General features: G+C 40.9%; 1 protein-coding gene across 1 annotated transcript in view; it reads left to right on the top strand.

Moving 5' to 3' along the window:
- Positions 1-22292, top strand: part of Frem2 (FRAS1 related extracellular matrix 2) — a 135803-nt gene that overhangs the window by 11449 nt on the left and 102062 nt on the right.

The raw sequence follows: 22292 nt of genomic DNA, 5'->3' as shown, positions 1-22292 counted from the left end.
AGCTTGAGCCGCCAGGTAAGGCTGACATAGTGATGCCATGAGCATCCCGCCCATCGTCGGGGGCGGGGGTCAGCTGGCTGCTAGTTCCTAACAGTCCTTCCTTCCCACCCTGTAAACACAGACCTGGAAATATCTAGCCACTTCTGAATTGAGTAGAAAGATATCTTTGTTGTCCAATGTCCTCATGGAAAGCCACGGAGTCTCACCAAGTATTGATCTTGTACAAACAGGACACAGGAAGTTCCAAGAAAGAAGCCAACTAGGTCTGAGTCTATTTCCTTATGACACTTTTAAAATAATGGCATACTGTTAGGTTGTCTACCTCAAAAAGAGATGCTTCCCACCCTCTGTATCCACTGAAGCATAAAATGCTCTTGTTTAAAATACCACTGGGTACAACATGACCAGATGTCTGAAAATGATGTCTATTGTGTGCATACCAGAGAGGCAAAAGAAGGTTTCCCAACTTAGGCAGAGTTATTTGATTCCTACTTCAAATCTGAGGCTTAATATAGCTAATGCCTGTGTTTGAAAGGAACCAAAACATAGTTTAGTATTTGACATACTGGCAAAGGAATCTCAGTAAGGAACAAAGTCCTAAGAAAGGAAAACCAACTGACAAACTGAAAATGGGGTACTTACTGAAGCAAGTTTTTGGCAAAATTCTGCCAAAAGAAATTGTAATATAAGACCTGAGCAAGCCTCAATTAACACGATTTTTTTTCTTAAAATTACAAAAACAAAATATTAAGAATCCCATGGCTTGCAGCTAGGGAGATGGCTTAGCATTCCCAGCACCCATAGGACAGCTCACAACCATCTGTAACTCTAGTTCCAGAGGATCTAATGCCTTCCTTCTGACCTCCTTGGGCACTGTACACATGTGATATACATATATACATGCAAGCAAAAACACTCATACATGTGAAATAAAAATAAATCCATTAAAAAAAAAACCAACAGCCTTTATTTCAAAATGTTTTGTTTCTCCACATTTGTATATACACCCATAATTATTCTATTCCACACATTTTTGTTTAGGTGGGATGGAAAAAATACGTTAAAACTGTCCTTAAACTTTGGAAAGCATTGTATTTTCTATCATATTTCAAAAATAATAAGTAAGGATGGCTAGTTATAGAGGTTGGGTTTATGCTCAGGTTGCTGAAGATATGGCGGGGCTTCTGGAGATGGCCTTTATGATTGTGAAAGTGGAAAGGAAATCATTCCAGGAATTCCTTTGGAGCTTCGGTTTAACATGGGCAGAATATTTTAGAGATAATGTTTGTGCCTTCCTCTCCACAGATGTAGCATTACCTGTAGGGCTCAGCTAGATCCTGGCAGAGCATTATTAAATAAAATGTACCTGAAACTCCCTGATGTAAGAAAAGTTCCTTTTGACAAAATAAACAGAAGTCTACAAGTTCAAAGAAAATAGGAAGCCCGTGTATCTTAAAATTGAGTCCACCTGGTTTTTAAACAGGGTGATACGTTATCTTGCAAAGGGTCTACCATTTGGATGAGGCAATCAGGCCTGCTGAGGCATACAAAGTATTAGCCATAGTGATCTTCTACTTTATACAAAGAGGATATACCACTTTTAAGTCATCTTCTAAGTGTGAACAGCATCCAGTATCTCACATCTGGGCAGCTGTCAGACATCATTGCATAAGATTAAGCACTTTAATGTCCAAGCCTCTTTCTAGGCCTCCGAAGTCATCTTCTTCAAACCCATAGGACTATTTTTAGACTAGTGACTAGCTAAGTGAATTTCCAGGACAAACATAATCCTTGGATCTTCCTAAAAATAAAATATTATAGCTGTGCAGTGTTTTTTATGCCTTTAATTCCAGCACTCAGGAGGCAGAGGCAGGTAGATCTAATGAGTTTGAGGCCAGCCTCATCTACAGAGCAATTTCCAGGATAACCAGGGCTATGCAGAGAAACCCTACTTCAAAATAAATAAATAAATCATTACTTCATGTCAAGGATCAAGAGTGAGAGAAGAAATGGTTGGAAGCAGAAGCCCTAAGAGCTTCTGTTTCTGGTTATTCATGTTTGGTTAGAACCTGGTAGGTCACAGGATTCTCCTGTTACGATGTGGTCATGAATGGGTGACCATTCACCATTCAAGGGGTGGTTCTTGGGACACACGCCTTGAACTTTGATGTTAATTATCAAGTGTGGGAAGAACATTAGTGTGAAATGGGCAGTGTTGTGTTTTACCCCAGGAGGTTCCTGCTATGTTATAATGTAACACAGTAACCCAGTACGGAATTCTTATTACTATTCTTAATGGTTCATTTTTAGAAAAAAAAAAAAAGCTGTGGTCAGTATCGTATATAAACAATTCCAGAACTTAAGTTATATAGAGTAGTAAGCATTTCTCTAGATGATGTACTATAGAATACACAAGCGCGCAGGAAGGGCTTATTAGATCTCAGCGATCTCACCACTGGGCTTTAACCCTTCGGTATGATTTATTGTTGCCCATGAAAGTTTGCTCTCACCACATCACTCTGAGCTTAGTAAAACAACAGTAAAAATATAATTCCTAATTGGAAGATAAGAAAACTAAGTCATAGAAATGGGTAACTAACCTCTTAACACTTTAAGTAGACAAATAGAGGTTGAAAGGAAGCCGGGGTTCGTCTGCCAGACAGTGAAAACCCTAGGCTTCCCCACTGTTCCTGATATGCAGAAGAAAGCTGAGACTCACTGGCCTCAGTTCTGCATACTGAGCTTTCAGGGAGGGCATTTGTGGTGCATGCCTTTAGTCCCAGCACTCAGAAGGCAGAAGCAGGCAGATCTCTGTGAGGTTTGAGGCCAGCCTGGGCTACAGAGTGGGTGCCAGGTCAGCCTGGGATACCAAGAGAAACCCTGTCTCAAAACAAGAATAAAAATTTAGTCAGAACACAGAGTATCGTTTAGAGTGTTAATTTTTATTCCAAAATGCTTCAGATGTCCTACAGTTCTCCACTTTATAGTCCTTTCCCCTGTGACTGTGGTTAAACTGTTAATACTACAAGGTATTCTCACATAAAAGTGGTTTAAGGGACCTTTGTAATTTTCTCTCCAAGGAACTAGTCTAGCGGTTTATTGTGATGTGAAAGCCAGTTTCAAGTAACTATTTCAGGTATGTCCCACCCTCAGCCCTAATGACTGTTAATCTCTCTTCAGCACCAGCTCAAATGTCATTTCCTTTCCAAATCTGTTCCCTGTACCATGATTAGGAAGTTAGCCATGGTCTTCTTAGTGCTTTATATCCCTAACCTTACTTATAGCAGGAATGTCCTATTGTGACAATTAGCTCATGAAGTTCATCTCCATCAATTCAGACATAACCTTTTGTCCCAGGACCCATGCAAAGTTGAACATGTGGTATAAACAGGACCAGTGTTAAAATAAAGGAAGCAACAAATGAAGGTAGAGCCCTTCATTTTTAAGTAAGGAGCAATTAAACAGTACCCCAAGGGAAGCTCCTGAAGCAGTTTCCGGTGGCACCTTGGCATTCTGTAAGAATGTTTTCTTATTCTAGCTTTAACGTAAATCCCTATGGCACCAACAAGGATTCTTCCCTAAGCTTCCACGTTTATAAGCATAGGAAACCAGCAACTGTTTCTTGCCTGGAGACTGGAGACTGCCTTGAAATCTTCAGTGAAATGTTCTTGAGATTGGAAAGAGCCCCAATTTAGAGTTCTGGTTACTATTCTTAAAGAGGCATTTTCGAGGTGGGTGTTGAGGGTAGCAGCTTTTGGTATATTGTATACACAATTCCAAACTTAAAATTTAAAGAGACCTGGGCAGTGGTGTCACACACCTTTAATCCCAGCATTTGGGAGGCAGAGGCAGGCAGATCTCTGTGAGTTCGAGGCCAGCCTGTTGTTCTACAGAGTGAGTTCCAGAATAGCCAAAGCTACACAGAGAGACCCTGTCTTGAAAACACTAAACAAACAACTAACAAAAGAACAACAAAAACAAAACATACTTTAAAGAGAAATATGTTTCTCTTTAATATTTTCTACATTACTGAATTTTTAAAGCCAGACCAAAATTTTTGGCAAATTCTTTTCTGCTTTGATAACCCCAGTTTTTATTTTCAGTGGATATAATACATCAATTAGAGAAATAGAGGGCTGTCTTTATGTGAAACATGTCCAGGACTCATTAGAAAGGTGATGTATCATTTTTAAACTTATTTTGTTTTCCCCTGTTTTAACTCAAAGATCTCAGCCACTCATCTGAGATGGTCATGGAAGAGAATGTGGATTCTGCGGGATGGGTCAGACTCATGCTCCACTACTGAGCTATTTATCCCTAGAATGTGTTTTGATGAATCTAAGATTAAGCTATGTGATCTCCTGGCTTGATGCGGATTGTGAGAGGAATATTACTTCTATTCTTTATGAAACTGTGTTGGGTTTGTTACCTCTTCCAAGTTCCAAGACACGCAGTCTAACTTGGCTCTGTCTGCCATTCTTGGCACTGGAACTGGACAGCAGACATAATATTAATCTGTGATGGCTATTACAGTGTGTCTGGTCCACAGCCAGATCATTTTCTGTTGTTGTTACTGTCTTTGATTTTATGGGTGCCAAATTCCCATCCACCCAGATCTTTAATTCATGAGCTATTGAAAGATATAAATAGTGCCTTGAGATAGTACAGGAAGTCATGGTCATTTCTGTGTATGAAGTGTCAGTTAAGGTCAAAGCTTTCAAGTTTTTATTCAGCATTTGACAAATTAAATACCCAAATACAAAGGGGTCATGGGAATCTCTTCATTCTAGACAGAAGGAACATGAGTTTTGACTTCAAAATGACTGTTACTTCAAGACTGGAGGCAAAGTAATTATTGATAATTAGCTGGAATTTAGAGAAAGGACTAAAAAAATATGAGTGCAAAATGTGGAAAAATGAGGATTGTGAGAACAAGCATTCAAAGACCATCTTGGCATTGAGCTGAGAGGGGAAGAAAGCTTTGCCAGATAGTCTAGTCAATGGCTGAGGATGGGAGAATCAGAGGAAGGGTGGGGAGCCAGAGCCTTAACTACAAGATGGAGAAGCAATGCCAAACACTGAGATAAAGTCCTTCAATGTGGACAGGATACAGGCTCCACTGAGGGCCTTGGGAAGGACATTGGCTAAGGTGGCTAATGTTTGTGTGAGCCCTGCTTGATTCTTTGAGCAGTTAGAATGTTCAAGTCATCAAAAGTCTATCTCTGGTGAGTTGTCACCTTCAAGGTGTGGCTCCAACAATGCACCTGCTCAGCATCCTTGGGAGAAGTGACTCTTATGGGACAAAAGTGCAATTCACATTTTATCAGCTGTCTTTGCATTCATCCCTAAAGTCCCCATCATGTTAATGCACACTTGGCTTTATTCCAGGGGTCACTTTCCTTACATCATGAAACTGTTGGCAGAGATTAAATCCCTATAGAGAGACTTAACATGAATCCATATTTACACCCAAAAGAAATAATAGGCCCTTTTAAAAGCTAAGCAAATCTTTCTTTCACAACTGATCAAAATACCATAATATCAAACCAAATATGTACTTGTGGTACATGTTCTAAAACTCAGTGCTATCTTATTCTATATCTTGTAAGTTTGTCCTGTGTGGTTGAGGCAAATGGAAGGCCATTTTCCATAGTCAAATTTACAGCTGTAATCATATTATTTTGTATTTTGTAGAGCCAAAGAAATGTAGCCAAAAAAACCAAGTGTGATAGAGGAGAAAGGTCAGAGTTTCTGTGGTTAATCTTATTTGCTATAAAGAGTCATTACTTATTTGTTTGTTCAATCACTCAACAATGCTTTTGACATTCCCAGGATGCTTCAGGTGTTTACTAGGATGTGGGAAAACAAAAAAAAAATATGTAAATTGAACATATATACTATAGATAAATATAAATAAATATGTTGACCTTGGATCAATCCCAAGGATAAAGGAACAGGCAAAACATTCTGGAGTTTATGAGGTACAAATGCAGCTGGGAGGAAAGGTCTCCCTGCAAGGGGATGTTTACATCTAGGTGTAGGATGAGATAAAGTTACTTCAAGAAGAAAAGAGAGAAAGAAGCATGTGCTAAGGTCTGAGGTCTGGTGTTTAACTCAGAATAAGAGTACCAGCTTGCCTGAACACAAGAACAAACCAGAGACAGAGACACAGAGAGACAGATACAGAGAGAGACATAGATAGATAAATAGATAGGTAGGTAGGTAGGTAGGTAGATAGATAGGTAGGCCTGTGATGTGGCTGCCAAGCTTGGGTGTAGACCATGATGCACTCACATGAATTAGGTACACCATAAGGAAGGAGGAAGTCCAACAATCATTTTGAAGCATGGAGTAGCATGTCCCAGTCTGTGCTTTAGAAGGCTAGTCCTCCAGATGCACAGAGCTGATACAAGAGCAATAGGGGATAGTGAGCCTGCTGCGGGGGGTGAGACACATATGACATGGAATTGAGAGGACCAGACATGTTGGTACACATCTTTAATGCCAGCATTTGGGGAGACAGAGACAGATGGATCTCTGTGAGTTTGAGGCCAGCCTGTTCTACACTGTGAGTTCCAGGCCAGCCAAAGCTACAAAGTGACACCCTGTCTTAAAACAAAACAAGACATAGAGATGAGAGGCTAGCCTTCCCACAGTTTCGAGTCAGAGGAAGGAAGGAGTGGGATGTGAGCATAATTCTGGGTTTCACAGCCCATGGAGAGGGACAGTGCTGTGAACCAAGATGGTGTAGACTGGAGGGCCCTGATTCAGAGTTGGGATGAAACTTAGATGGTTTGGGCAGACTGACTTTTGAGAAGTCCCATCTAGTTGAAGTCTGTATGAAGCTGTATGAAGGTTAGTTGATGATTCTGCTTCTCTGCCTTATCTAGTCTTCTGAGAAGTAAGTGGGAGTCATAAAAAATGCTGGTTGGGGCCCTTTCCATCCCTGGAGACCTGACCCTGAGCCAAATATCTCCAACTTGCCATGTATCATTTGCAATTGTAAAGGTGTGTAGAATAGTGACCGGTGGGGGAGTTGCAGAATACTGAGCAACTGATGGGTTCCTTTGAAGACTAAGTGAGAAAGTGCACAGAAAGGTTTCCATTTGTACATCTCAGTTCCCCAGGAGGGAGTGTGCAGAGAGGTGCTGTTGTCCAGCAGCTATCCCTTCCCTGAGGATCTGGACCATCTGCCTCCTCCCTTTACCCTCTCTCCCCCACTTCCCTACTTTCTCTTAGTTCTGTTTTTGTTTGTTGAGGCAAGGTGTCATTATGTAGCCCACACTGGACTTGAATGTATGGCCCTTTCCCCCTCAGCCTCCCTAATGCTGGATTTATAGGCCATGAAGTCACTGTAGTGACAGATATTAGTGACCATTGTAAAGAAAGAGCCACTTAAATGTACAATTGAGGGTATTCATAAGTGTAAACAGTGAGAAAAATGTAGTCTATGAAATTTTCTCCTAAGGTTACAGAAAAGTGAGTACCATGCACATTACATGTACTTAGCACATTCTTTCAAAAGCCAAGTGTTGCCTCAATCTATAGTATAAGGTGCCCTTTGACCCCTTGTAATGAACACTGCACTGCAATTAATTATTTTCCTGAGATTAGAGGCAAACTTACCAGTATTTAAAATATTGTAATCATGAGGTTTTTATAAGTAAAGACTGGGTAATAAATGAATTTTAGTCATCAGGTACAGTGGTAAAGCTTTTGCCTTTTAAATGTGAAAGCCATGTGTCTCTGAAATCCCTGAGGTCAAAGATACAAAGTGACATGCTTCATCCTCAGTGCAAATGAAGGAAAATAAGATGTGTTGAGCTTGAACTTGGTGAAAATAGTATAAGTATTATAACACGCATAAAGCATTAGTGATTTTGTCCTTTCTGCACACATGGAGATTTATTTTTTTTAAATGTACATTTCCTTAGGGCTAAAATATTTATGTAAAGGAGAAGGAAATTTTTATTGGAACAGATACTATAAATTTGCTAAAGTGATTAATTTACTAATTTGTCTCTGAGTTTGATAATTAAAGAAAAAAAAAACTGGCCAAGTGGCTATATCTAAGCAGCCTTGTAATGTAAGGAAAGCAGTGTACCTTCAGTTGATTTACATTTAGAATCCTAACAATGTTGCCAGGGGAACTTTCCAAAATGAATTATTCAGTTATAGCTAATTATCATTTAATATAAAAAAAAAGGTATACTAGTTTTAGCATCATTTGAACAAAGAAACTAAAAAAGAGGTTGAGAGATAATTACAGAGCTATGTTTAGTTTTTTTTTTTTTTTTTTTTGTTAAAGTAGTTCTTTGTTCTCCATGCTAAGTTTGATCTAAGCTTGGAAAATAACACCCTTGGATGAAGGGACAATTCTCTTTGTCCCACTCTGGAGGGCACTTGCTCTTCACTTCTGTGCTGGAATCTTGAGCAGAGAAAGTCACCCTGACTTGGTAATGCCACCTGCTCCCTCTGACTCGGCCTATGCAGCTGTGAGCTGGTTGGCACACTGAAAAAAATATTTCACGTAGTGTTCAGGAAAGCCACTTCAGAACCTGAAGAGGAAGCTGTGAAACTGGTCAAGGAACTTTAGAAATCCAGGAGGCAGGAGAGTAGGAGGAGGAATTTAGGTTCCCATAATTTGTGTTCCCATAATTCTCCTTTTGTGCAGAAATGGCCGCAAACTGAGGCCATTGCATTGTGGCCATAAAATATGCAAAACTGCATGTAAGAAACTGTTTTCTCAAACCTTTTCTTACTGTCTGGACCTCAATGTCATTTTGGCACACTACCCATATCCTCCTAGTCCCTAAATGTAGCCAGTTTTACCTAACTTGATTTCTGATGGGCCCCATTCCCACTTAATTCCTGGCTACTGTTTCCATTATAAGCACATTGATTTTGTGTCCCAGCAGATATAAATTGCTTAAAATAATGGTGTAGTCGGCTGCCAACCAGCTCCCAAATAAAGACATAGAAACTTATTATGAATTATGAATGTGCGGCCTTAGCTGAGGCTTATCCCACTAGCTCTTTTAACTTAATTTAACCTGTTTCTATCTATCTTCATTTTGCCTCGAGGCTTTTTACCTTTCTTTCATTCCTACTTTCCTGTTTCCTCTGGGTCTGGATGGATGTCCCCTGGCATCCCCCTGGTGTCTCTTTTTCTTCCCCTGCCCTTCAGCCTAAATTCCTCCTCCTACTTATTCTCCCTGCCCAGAAATACTGCCTGTGCCTCCTCCATTGCTATTGGATGTTCAGCTTTTTTTTTTTTTTTTTTTTTTTTTTATTTATTTTTTATAGAGTATTTTTTATTTAATTTTATATAACAAAGTCCAATTAAATGAAAACAAACATTTATACACAATATTTGGGAATTTGGGCGTCGTTCTTTCCAAACTACTTCCTGCTGGTAAGGGGCGCTGTCTTGGGGGATTCGAAGAAGATTCAGATATCCTAGCTGTAGTCTGTAGGGCTGTTTTGTCCAGCTGTTTGGAATGTAGGATCAGCTTGTACTCTGTTTCAGGCGGTCTGGTGTGATCAAACCACATTAGTCTGGAAGGAATCCACATCTTTTCATTTTCTGTGGAAACAAAAATAGAAATACTTTTCCCCAGTAACTTGTTCTCCAACTTAAATTTTGGAGTCAAAGCGTTTTTTTTTTTTTTTTTTTTTTTTTTTTTATTATTATTTTACATGTCGATCCCAGTTCCCTCTCCCTCCCTCCCTCCCTCCCCCCAAGCCCTCCCTCCCTCCTTCCCTCCCTTTTACCCTCTCTACCCTCTCCCATGCACTCTAAACACCCTCCCCTCCCAACCCCCCACCACAATACAATATGTAGGGGAATGCCATCCAGTTGGGGTCATGTAGATCTGACAGGTCCTGTGAAGTAGGGACTAGGGCTTCTCTCCTATCTCTAGAATAAGGCAGTTATCCCTCCATGGGGGATATGTTTGCAAAGTCCTTTTGTGCACCAGGGATACATCCTGGCTCCACTGTCTGAGGTCTCTTAGACTGCTCAGACCTTCTGGCTGAGACCCATATTCAGGGGAGTCCGAGTCAGACCCCTGTTGGCTTCCCAGCTATCAGTCTAGTGGCCCTTAGCTCCTCCTTGTTCAGGTAAGCTGTCTCTATGTACTTCTACCGCATGGTCTTGTCCTCTCCATCTGCTTCTGGGTTCTAGTTTGACTCAGTGTTTATGTATGGGTGTTTGCTCCTGTTTTCAACAGGCATTAGTTGAGGACTCCATGGAGAAGTTAGTTGTTGATCTCACTCTCCGGGAAGGGCATTTATGATAGCCTTTCCACGGAAGCTGAGATTGTTAGTTGGGAGCAGTCTTGTAGTTCCTTCGACCTTTCTTTGTGTTCAACTTTATCTTCAAACCAATATTGGCTCCCTCTTTTATGTTCTCTCTCTCTGTCTCTGTCTCTCTCTCTCTTTCCTATTTTCCATTCCTAACCAGGCTCAATCCTCCTAGTCGCACATGCCTTCCTCTCCTCCCTCTCATTTTCTCCTACTTCTCTCTCCATTAGCTGTCCTCCCCCACTATACCTGAGGTCTGGTGGACTTGTCCCTTCCCAGTTCTGTGAGGGACTTTATATGAATCTCTTAGAATACAACTTGTATCCTAGTTCCTCTGGTGATGTGAATTATAGGCTGGTGATCATTTGATCTAGGTCTAAAATCCATATATGAGTGAGTACATACTGTGTTCCTCTTTTTGTGACTGGGTTACCTCATTCAGGATGGTTTCTTCAAGTGCCATCCACTTGCCTGCGAATTTCAAGATACCATTATTTTTTTCTGCAGAGTAGTATTCCATTGTGTAGATGTGCCACATCTTCATTAACCATTCTTCAATTGAAGGGCATCTAGGTTGCTTCCAGGTTCTTGCTATTACAAATAGTGCTGCTATGAACATAGTTGAACAGATGTCTTTGTTGCATTGATGTGAATCCTTTGGGTATATGCCTAAGAGGGGGATTGCCGGGTCCTGTGGTAAACTAATTCCCATTTTCCTGAGGAACCGCCATACTGATCTCCAAAATGGCTGTATGAGTTTGCACTCCCACCAGCAGTGGAGGAGTGTTCCACTTTCTCCACATCCTCTCCAACATAAGTCATCACTGGTGTTTCTAATTTTAGCCATTCTGGCAGGGGTAAGATGGTATCTCAAAGTTGTTTTGATTTGCATTTCCCTGATAGCTAAGGATGTGGAGCATTTTCTTAAGTGTCTTTCAGCCTTTTTGATTTCCTCCATTGAGAATTCTTTCTTCAGTTCTGTACCCCATTTTTTAATAGGGTTATTTGGTGTTTTGTTGACTAGTTTCTTGAGTTCTTTGTATATTTTGGAGATCAGCCCTTTGTCGGATATAGGATTAGTGAAAATCTTTTCCCAGTCAGTGGGCTGCCGTTTGGTCTTGTCAACTGTGTCCTTTGCCTTACAGAAGCTTCTAAGTTTGAAGAGGTCCCATTTATTAATTGTTTCTTTCAGTGTCTGTGCCCCTGGAGTTATGTTCAAGAAGCGGTCTCCTATACCAATTTGTTCAAGGGTACCTCCTACTTTCTCTTCTAAGAGGTTCAATGTGGCTGGATTGATGTTGAGGTCTTTGATCCATTTGGACTTGAGTTTTGTGCATGGCGACAGACATGGGTCTATCTGCAGTCTTCTACACACCCTCATCCAATTGTGCCAGCACCATTTGTTGAAGATGCTGTCTTTGCCCCATTGTATCATTTTAGCTGTTTTGTCGAAAATCAGGTGTTCATAGGTGCATGGATTAATATCAGGATTTTCAATTCGATTCCATTGGTCTACCTGTCTATTTTTATGCCAATACCAGGCTGTTTTCAGAACTATAGCTCTGTAGTAGAGCTTAAAGTCAGGAATGGTGATGCCTCCTGATGTTCTTTTATTGTATAGGGTTGTTTTGGCTATCCTGGGTCTTTTGTTTTTCCATATAAAGTTAATTATTATCCTTTCAAGGTCGGTGAAGAATTGTGGTGGGATTTTAATGGGGATTGCATTGAATCTGTAGATTGCTTTTGGTAAGATTGCCATTTTTACTATGTTTATCCTACCTATCCAAGAGCATGGGAGGTCTTTCCATTTTCTGGTATCTTCTTTAATTTCTTTCTTTAGAGTCACAAAGTTCTTATTATATAGATCTTTTACTTGTTTGGTAAGCGTTACACCAAGATACTTTATGTTGCTTGTGGCTATTGTAAAGGGTGATGTTTCTCTGATTTCTTTCTCTGCCTCTTTGTCGTCTGAAAAAAATAGGGCTACTGATTTTTTTGAGTTTATCTTGTATCCTGCTAGTTTGCTGAAGGTGTTTATCAGCTGTAGGAGTTCCCTGGTAGAGTTTATTGGGTCGCTTATGTAAACTATCATATCATCTGCGAATAGAGACAGTTTGACTTCTTCCTTTCCAATTTGGATGCCCTTGATCTCCTTTTGTTGTCTTATAGCATTAGCTAGAACTTCTAGTACGATATTGAAGAGATATGGAGAGAGAGGACAGCCTTGTCTTGTTCCTGATTTTAGAGGAATTGGCTTAAGTTTCTCTCCATTCAGTTTGATGTTGGCAGTTGGTTTGCTGTATATTGCTCTTATTATGTTTAGGTATGTTCCTGTTATCCCTGACCTCTCTAATACCTTTATCATGAAAGGGTGTTGAATTTTATCGAAGGCTTTTTCTGCATCTAGGGAGATAATCATATGGTTTTTCTTTTTCAGTTTGTTTATATGGTGGATCACGTTGATAGATTTTCGTATGTTAAACCATCCCTGCAATCCAGGTATGAAGCCTACTTGATCATGGTGGATGATTTCTCTGATGTATTTTTGAATTCGGTTTGCCATTATTTTATTGAGTATTTTTGCATCGATGTTCATCAGGGATATTGGTCTGTAGTTTTCTTTCTTAGTTGTGTCTTTGTGAGGTTTGGGTACCAAAGTTATTGTGGCCTCATAAAAAGAGATTGGCAATAAACCTTCTGTTTCTATCTTGTGGAACAGTTTGAGGAGTAGTGGTATTAGTTCTTCCTTGAATGTCTGGTAGAATTCTGCACTGAATCCATCTGGCCCTGGACTTTTTTTCGTTGGAAGGCTTTCGATGACTGCTTCTATTTCATTTCGGGTTATAGGTCTATTTAAGTTGTTTGTCTGTTCTTGATTTAATTTTGGTAAGTGATAGTTATCCAGAAACTTGTCCATTTCCTTTGAATTTTCAATTTTTGTGGAATACAGATTTTCGAAGTATGACCTGAAAATTGTCTGGATTTCCTCTGTGTCTGTTGTTATGTTCCCCATTTCATTTCTGATTTTGTTAATTTGCATGTTCTGTCTCTGCTTTTTCGTTAATTTGGATAAAGGTTTATCAATCTTGTTGATTTTCTCAAAAAACCAACTCTTTGTTGCATTGATTTTTTGTATTGTTTTCCTGGTTTCTATTTTGTTGATTTCAGCCCTCAAGTTGATTATTTCCTGGCGTCTGCTCCTGCGGGGTGAATTCGCTTCTCTCTGTTCTAAGGTTTTCAGTTGCGCTGTTAATTCATTTATGTGACTATCCTCTGTTTTCTTCATATGGGCACTTAGTGCAATGAACTTCCCTCGTAGCACTGCTTTCAAGGTGTCCCATAAGTTCGGGTATGTTGTATCCTCATTCTCGTTGAATATTAGAAAGTCTTTAATTTCTTTCTTTATTTCTTCTTTGACCCAGGAGTGGTGCAATTGCACATTGTTAAGTTTCCATGAGTTTGCAGGTTTTCTGCTATTTGTATTGTTGTTGAATTCCAATTTTAAAGCATGGTGGTCCGATAAGATACAGGGGACTATTTCTATTCTCTTGTATCTGTTGAGGTTTGTTATGTCTCCTAGTATGTGGTCGATTTTAGAGAAGGTTCCATGTGGAGCAGAGAAGAAGGTATATTCTTTTGTCTTTGGATGGAATGTTCTATAGATGTCTGTTAGCCCCAGTTGAGACATAACTTCTGTTAATTCTTTTGTTTCTTTGTTGAGTTTCTGATTTGTGGTCCTGTCTAGTGTTGAGAGTGGTGTATTGAAGTCTCCCACTATAAGTGTGTGAGGTTTTATATGAGCTTTGAGTTTTAGTAGTGTTTCTTTTACGAATGTGGGTGGCTTTGTATTAGGGGCATAGATGTTCAGAATTGAGACTTTGTGTTGATGGATTTCTCCTGAGATGAATATGAAATGACCATCTTCATCTCTTTTGACTAGTTTTGGTTTGAAGTCTAGTTTGTTAGATATTAGGATAGCTACGCCTGCTTGCTTCTTATTTCCATTTGATTGGAAAATCTTTTCCCAACCCTTTACCCTGAGGTAATGTCTATCTTTGGAGCTAAGATGTGTTTCTTGTATGCAGCAGAAGGATGGATTCTGTCTTCGTATCCATTCTGTTAATCTGTGTCTTTTTATAGGTGAGTTAAGACCATTAATGTTGAGGGTGAGTAAGGACCATTGATTGTTGATGGTTGTTTGATTTAGGTTTGTTGTTGGCAGTGGTATTGTGAATATATTTGTTCTGCTTCACCCTAGGTTTCTGGTGTAGTTGGATTATCTGTTGCCTACATTTTTGTGGGCGTAGTTACCTTCCTTGGGTTGGAATTTTCCTTCCAATACTTTCTGTAGGGCTGGATTTGTAGATACATATTGGGAAAATCTGGTTTTGTCATTGAATATCTTGTTCTCTCCATCTATATTGACTGAGAGTTTTGCTGGATATAGTAGCCTAGGCTGGCATCCGTGTTCTCTTAATACTTTTAGAACATCTATCCAGGACCTTCTGGCCTTGAGGGTTTCCATGGAGAAGTCAGGTGTAATTTTGATAGGTCTGCCTTTATATGTTACCTGTCCTTTTTCCTTCGCTGCTCTTAATATTTTTCTTTATTCTGTATGCTAGGTGTTTTGATTATTATATGTCGAGGGGTCTTTTTTCTTTGGTCCAGCCTATTTGGGGTTCGGTATGCTTCTTGTACTTTCATGGGCATGTCCTTCTTCAGATTTGGAAAGTTTTCCTCGATGATTTTGTTGAATATGTTTTCAGCACCTTTGAGCTGGGCTTCCTCACCTTCCTCTATGCCTATTATTCTTAGGTTTGGCCTTTTCATGGTGTCCCACATTTCCTGGATATTGTGTGTTAAGGATTTGTTGGATTTATGGTTTTCTTTGGTCGATGAATCTATTTCTTCTAGTTTATCTTCTGTGCCTGAGATTCTCTCTTCCATCTCTTGAATTCTATTGGTTATGCTTGTGTCCGTGGTTTCCGATTTTTTGCCCAGCTTTTCAATTTCCAGCTTTCCTTCCATTTGTGTTGCCTTTATTTTCTCAATTTCGGTTTTCAAATCTTGAACCGTTTCCTTCACCTGGTTAATTGTTTTTTCTTGGCTTTCTGTACTTTCCTTAAGGAATTTGTTCATTTCTTCCACTTTTTTGTTTGTTTTTTCCTCTATTTCTTTAAGGGATTTTCTCATATCTTCTTTGAGGGCCTCTATCATTTTTATGATGGTGATTTTTAAGTCATACCCTTCTGCTTCCTCTGCTTTGTTGTTGTGTTCCATTCTAGTTGGTGTAGATTCCCTAGATTCTGGTGGTGTCATGTTTGTCTTTCTGTTGTTAGGTGTTCTCTTGTATTGCCTTCTTCCCATAGCTTCTTCCTGTAGGTGTTGGTGGTGTCTCTTCCCTCTCTCTATGGTCCTTCCCAGATGGGCTTATGTGGATCAAAGATTCAATGTCTGTATCTCTGTGTGGTCCAAGCTCTCTAGGAGGCTTCTCTCTGGCCAATAGCCGGGAGAAGAGGACGAGGGCTGGACTGGAACTTGAGAAGTTTTTGCAGGGTAGTGGGATCTCACTGGAAACTGGCGCTCTCCAGCTGAGACCTCGTTCTTTGGCAGGGCCCGGATTTGGGGGTCAAGGATCTTGCCTGCAGGAACTCCAAGTGGACCCGCAGAGATAGGCGGATCTCTGGGAGGGGGCCTGGGACTCCAGCAGAGGACTGGAGGCGGGGTCAGGGACCAAGCCAGTGGAAATTACAGGTGGTCCCACGTGGATAGTCAGGTCTCCTTTGTTCGGAGTTGCTCCGAGAGGTCTCCGAAGTAGGGTGGACTGTTGGCTCCACCCTCTGTCCCAGTGCTCAACCAGAGCAGCAGGACCGTAGGTGGGGTAGGGCACAGGGTAGGGGGGGGGGTAGGCTGGAGGTTGGGATGGGTGGGGGTGTATCAGAGCTCCAAGGGTGCTCTCAAAGGGGACCGGAGACAGGAGCAGCAGGATCAGGGGCCAATCCAGGGAGTTCAGGCGGGGGAGGGGGGAAAGAGGTTGAAGGGGACAGGCAGCCCCGATTGGGCCCAGACTCACCTCTGGCCAATAGCCGGCAGAAGAGGACGAGGGCTGGGCTGGAACTTGAGAAGGTTTTGCAGGGTAGTGGGATCTCACTGGAAACTGGCGCTCTCCAGCTGAGACCTCGTTCTTTTGCAGGGGCCCGGATTTGGGGGTCAAGGATCTTGCCTGCAGGAACTCCCGGATGTTCAGCTTTTTATTAGACCAATCAGATGCCTAGGTAGGCAAGGTAAAACAGTAATGCCAATACGCTGTCTTATCATGGTGCTAAGGTCCATTCTCAACTCTCTGAAGGTGATTAGATACAGACTGTTTTTTGTTTGTTTGGTGGGTTGATTGTTTGTTTTTTTTTTTTTTTTTTTTTTTTTTTTTTTGGTTTTTGGTTTTTGGTTTTTGGTTTTTCAAGACAGGATTTCTCGGTGGAGCCCTGACTGTCCTGGAATTCTCTCTGTAGACCAGTCTGGCCTTGAACTTATAGAGATCCACCTGCCTTTGCCTCCCAAGTGCTGGGATTAAAAGTGTGCACCACCACCACCTGGCTCCAAATTTTTAACTTTACAGAATGAGAGAGATTTTCATACAGCCAGTATCTGTATTTATAAAGTCAGATGGAATTCACTGTTTATGGCCAATAGACTAAAAATGTAGATGGTTGTAAACTACCATGTGGGTGCTAGGAATTGAACCACCCATATCTTTGAAGAGTGTTCTTTACTGCTGAGCCATTGCTTCGTCAGCTGTTATGCCTTGTCAAGCTGTCTCACTGTTTATGAAATAGAACTGCTCCTCTTACTTATGTATGTTTTTGTCGATTTATGGAAAAAAAGAATTTGTTTCTTGATGTCTCATCATGTAAACTGATTGCTATAAAAAGCATATAGAAATGTTCCAGATACCATTAAGAATGGAACGAGTGTATGCCTTGATCTTAATGGACTGATTGTATCCCCCTTTCCCTGCACCACTTTACCACACTGAAGCAGTCAGCAGCTGCTGCATGTCCTTCTCTGATACCTCAGATCACTGTGCACCTGGTAAATAAACATCTATGGAAAAATTAGAATGTCGGTTGAGTGACACAGGGTGTGTAGTCATGTAGCATGGTCATACTGACATAAGCAAAATGGACCAGCATTTTATAGTAGAGAATTTCCTAAGTAAACACTGTCCCTAAATCATGAGATAAAATAAAAGTGTCTGAGAATGAACTCTTTGGGAAGCTGTCCACTTTTGTGAGTCTCTATTGACCTTAGATTGATTATACAGTAGTTACATTAATATATGTGTGACCATGATTAAGACCTTGTATGAGAAAAGTTTTGGAATTGTAGATTGCTCAACCTGATTCTACCATATCTAGTCCTTCCTCAAGGGTCATGTGGTCACCTTGACTCTTCCTAACATTTTATTCATTTAATTTCTGTTAACTACAGTTCATGAGCTCAACTCCGGGTATTTCTCTGTGATACAAGTTGTATAGCATGGTTACTGTTTCCAATTCAAGAGTAGTATTTACGCAGAATTTGATCAGCCTGCACCTCCATGCCCTCATCCCCCACACTCTTAGGGAATGGCATTGTCATTCTGTACTCTGGCATTGTACGCTTTCAACACAGACCCTTTGTGTCTTCCTACCCATCCTCACACACCCACTGCACTGGCTGGTACAGGAATCCTATCTGGTATCTGTTGTTTCCTGTCATCTCAACACACCTGGGTACAGTTATACACTTGTGCACAGGACGGAACTACCATTGTCGACTCTGTTAAAGCTGATCTCTAGATGGTATGCAAGAAGGGTCTAGGTAGTAAGAGACTTTCTATGACTCCAGAGTCATTGAGAAAGAAAACCTTTCCAATTAAAGTCAGCTTAATCCTCATCTTGACAACTGTGGATGTTTTCCTTGAGAAATTTCCCATGTTAGCACCTGAAAGATTATTATGGTGAATTTTATCAATGGGATTCACTGGAAGTGTTATTTTTTATACAAATATACATATTCATTATAAAGTTAAAAATGTACAGTAACTTAAAATAGGGAAAATCACAATTACATTTAGTTGTGATTGTTTTCCAGATCATGTATTTTACCCCAAAAGGCACTGTTGTAACTTTCGACTTTCTTGACTTTTGAATTTCTTGGTACCTTTTGGACATTTTTCTAGATCAATGAATATAGATCAAGAGGGTTTGAGGTGTGTGTGTGTGTGTGTCATGCTTGTGACTGTGTGGGTGCCTGTACCTATGCACACACATGCACAAAACCAGAGAAGGTTGTCTTCCCTCCTTCTTACTCCCCTGAAAAAAGTACTGTTCCTGAACCACAAGTCGTCATTCTGCTGATATTGCTTGGCTAGTGAGCTCCTAGGATTTGCCTCCTGTGCCGCCCCCACCCTAATGCTGGGGTAACCGGTGTGCACAGCCTTGCTTTTCATCTGGGTTCTAGGAATTCAATCTCAGTTCTTCATGCTGTCACAGCAAGAACTGTCACCACTGAGCCATCTCCTCAGCCTGCTCCTCCCCCCCCAGATGTTTTAAATGATGATTGTCGTTTACCATTCGGTGGTATTCTGCAAGTTATTTAAACCACTGCACGCATTTTTAAAGAAATCTGCATTTATGTAAGAATGCTTCAATACCTTCATTTGATGAGTGTGACTAATTATGGCATACCTGCTCTACAGGTGAATGATATTTTGAAACCACTCAAGTCTTCTGTTGTTAACACGTAGAATCTTGCTGCATTCTTGTTTTTATCAGCCTTGATAAGAACAAGATCCTGTCTGCCATGCCTTCTCCTTATTATTAATAGAAAGAAAGTGTAGTTTATAATGGCTTTTTGACCTTGGAATTCCTGGCGTGCTTATTCAGAGCATCTACCAGCTCTGTAGTCATTTTATACCCACGTGTGATAAGTCCTGTGTAAACAGTGTTTCTTTAGTATGTGCTAATGGCTCCTATTCCACTGGTTTTGATTTCTTTTGCTGTAAAAAAAAAAAAAAAAAAAAAAAAAAAAAAAAAAAAAAGACATAGAAAATATTTCTTTTAAAAGATAATTCTAAGACAGGATTAGTGGGGCCTGCTCGTAATCCCAGCACCTGGGAGGCAGAAGCAGGAGGATCAGGAGTTCAGGGTCACCCCTCAACTATGTATGGAGTTCAAGGGCTGAGATTCTACTGAGGGGGGGGGGGGGGGACTAAGAGGGGAGTGAGGAGTGGGAAAGGGAGAGAGAGAATTCTGTAATACTCAGTAATCGCACATGACCCCAGAGTTGTGAGTTTAATTGCAAGGCCTGTAGGGTGCAGAGTGGCAGGTAATGCACACTCAACATTTCCAACATAGCCAGCACTTCACCTGGACAATTTAGCTCACCCATTTGTTAGAGCATCAGCCAACAGTTCTCATTATTTACATTTAGCGTAGGAGGAACTTAAAGTTTACCGAATTGAAATAAATTTCTCAGGGGTAGAGGAGCAACCCAGTAAAGCAGGTGCCTGCCATAGGCAAAGATTTGGGTTCAATTCCTAGGCCCTCCCAAACAAACAGACAAATTTCTCAAAGTTTCTCTATTTATTTCCTATTGTTATAACACATGGTCACAGGTGTGGTGATTTAAAATAGCATGAAAGTTAGAAGGGCAAAAGGGGTCTAACTACGCCAATATCAAAAGTGTAGGCAGGTATGCCCACCTGGAAGAGAAGTATCCATACATACATATATATACATATATATATACATATATGTATGTATATGTGTATATATATATAGGTATGTATACACATATACATATATGGCTGGAGAAATGGCTCAGTGGTTAGGAGCACTCACTGTTCTTGAAGAGGACCCAGGTTTGGTTCCCATCCCTGACATAATGTACAACCACCTGTAACTCCAATTCCAAGAGAACAGATGCCCTCTGTAATTTAGCCAGAGCTATCTCAGCAATGGGATCTCCCCTAATGCCAACATGGGAACATGAACAAACAGTACTGTGACTCTGAGTTAGTATCCTATGTCGTTCAGACTTAATGATCTAAAAATCATTGGTCCCCTACCAATTTGGATTTGTAGGCAGAGATCAACAGAAGGAGGAGTCACACATTTTCAATGAATATCTGGTACACACAGGACATTGATGAAAGGTAGAGTATATCTACATTCTAGAAGATTCACATTGTGTCTTTCATTGAGTAGATTCTGACACAAGAGAGTAAATGCATAGTTTTAGCCCACAGCTGAAGGAGCAAAAGGGTAGAGTCCTCAATACTTCACTAGGGTGAGGAGGAAAATGTCAGCATGCCCAGAAGGTTGGTGTCTAAAAGAAAAAGTCCTCTTTCTGAAAATACACCAATTCCAATAGGTCCTATACTACTAAGACATCATCAAAACCGCAAGAGTATTGGATATGTCCAGTTAGGGATGGGCACACACACACACACACACACACACACACACACACGTTTTGTTTTGTTTTGTTTTGTTTACAAATTCAAAGAGACAAAAATATTTTTCCACATGGGTTTTTGAAGCTAAGTTCCAGTGCCCCTAGAATTTGGAGAGTAAGGCTATGCAATTGAGCAAGCTTGGGGGAGCTGGAGAGTAATGATACCAGGGCAGTAGTCTCCTGGGAGAGCTATGAAGCAATACAGCCCGATAGCCCCATAGTTGCAGGTGCACTTGCTGTGGGACAAACCGATCCTTAGAGCAGAGTGGGCCTGTAACTTGTATGAGACCAGTGCAAATCTAGAAGTCAGGGGTGTGTGTATGGGGAGGGTGTCTAGCTATGTATCTCAAGGTGGCCTAGAACTCATGATCCTCCTGCGTCTGCCTCCGAAATGCTGTGTTATAAACATGGGGTGTGCACCCCATGCCTGGCTCAGAAGTAAGTTTTATGACAAAATGTGGTTGGCTAGGCTATGCCTACTCCAGCCATAAAACAAGTTGTGAGGCTATAGGGCAAAATATGTCAGCTGTTTCACACTCCAGTTTCTGGGAGTAGTCTCCCTCTCGGAAAATATTTTAGCTCTGATGAAATCCGTCATCTTGATGAAACTTGCCAAATTTCACTTTGATAGCCATAAATTAAGTAGCATTTACTCTCGTGTGTTAACAGAATAAATGCAAGCTTGTTATCTCACAGTGGTACCAAAGTTACTCATGCTTGCCAGAGCCCCAGGATAGACAATGCATTTTTATCCTACTTGGATGGAGCTGCTGCTTGGGGAGAGGATGGGTCTGCTCTGCAGGGCCCAGAATCACCTGGCAAGGTTTTACATTTCCATGTCACAATAGAGTTCCAAGAATTGCAATCCCTAATGCCATTGTTCTGATTTCTACAGAAGCTCTCACCTGAGTTTGCCTTGACTCTTGGAGGAGACATTAGACTTGGACTTTTGAGGGACTTCGGGGATTTGGGGTGATGAGATGGATGCATTTTGCATTGTGAAATGGTCATGAGTATTAGGGGGACAGAGGAAGAACATATGTATGTATGAACCCCCAAAGACTCATACAGTAAAGGTTTGTTCTCCAGTGAGGTGCTATTGGGAAATGGTAGACAAGTTAAGAGGCAGGATTATTTTCTAGTCCTTGGGAATGTGACCCTAAAGACTAGCTGAGACCTGATCCTCTTTTCTCCTCCTGGCTGGGAGGTTCATGGGCTCCTCTATTTTGTGCTCTTGCTGTGTTATGCTGTCTCCAGTCCCAGGGGATCAGGCACCAGACATGGACATGGTACACATGCATACATGTGGGCAAAACTCTCATACATATAAAATAAAATTGAAAAATGAAAACATCTAGGGTTGGAGAGATGGCTCAGTGGTCAAGAGCAATCCCTGCTTTTGCGGAGGACCTAGGATCAGTTCTCAGTACCAGCTTGCTATCAATCACAACCACCTGTAACTCCAGACCCAGAGTATCCAATGCCCT

The sequence above is a fragment of the Phodopus roborovskii genome, unplaced genomic scaffold, assembly GCF_943737965.1.
Source record: "Phodopus roborovskii unplaced genomic scaffold, PHOROB, whole genome shotgun sequence".
NCBI classification, from domain to species: Eukaryota; Metazoa; Chordata; class Mammalia; order Rodentia; family Cricetidae; genus Phodopus; species Phodopus roborovskii.
This window is presented reverse-complemented; position numbering and strand designations above follow the sequence as displayed.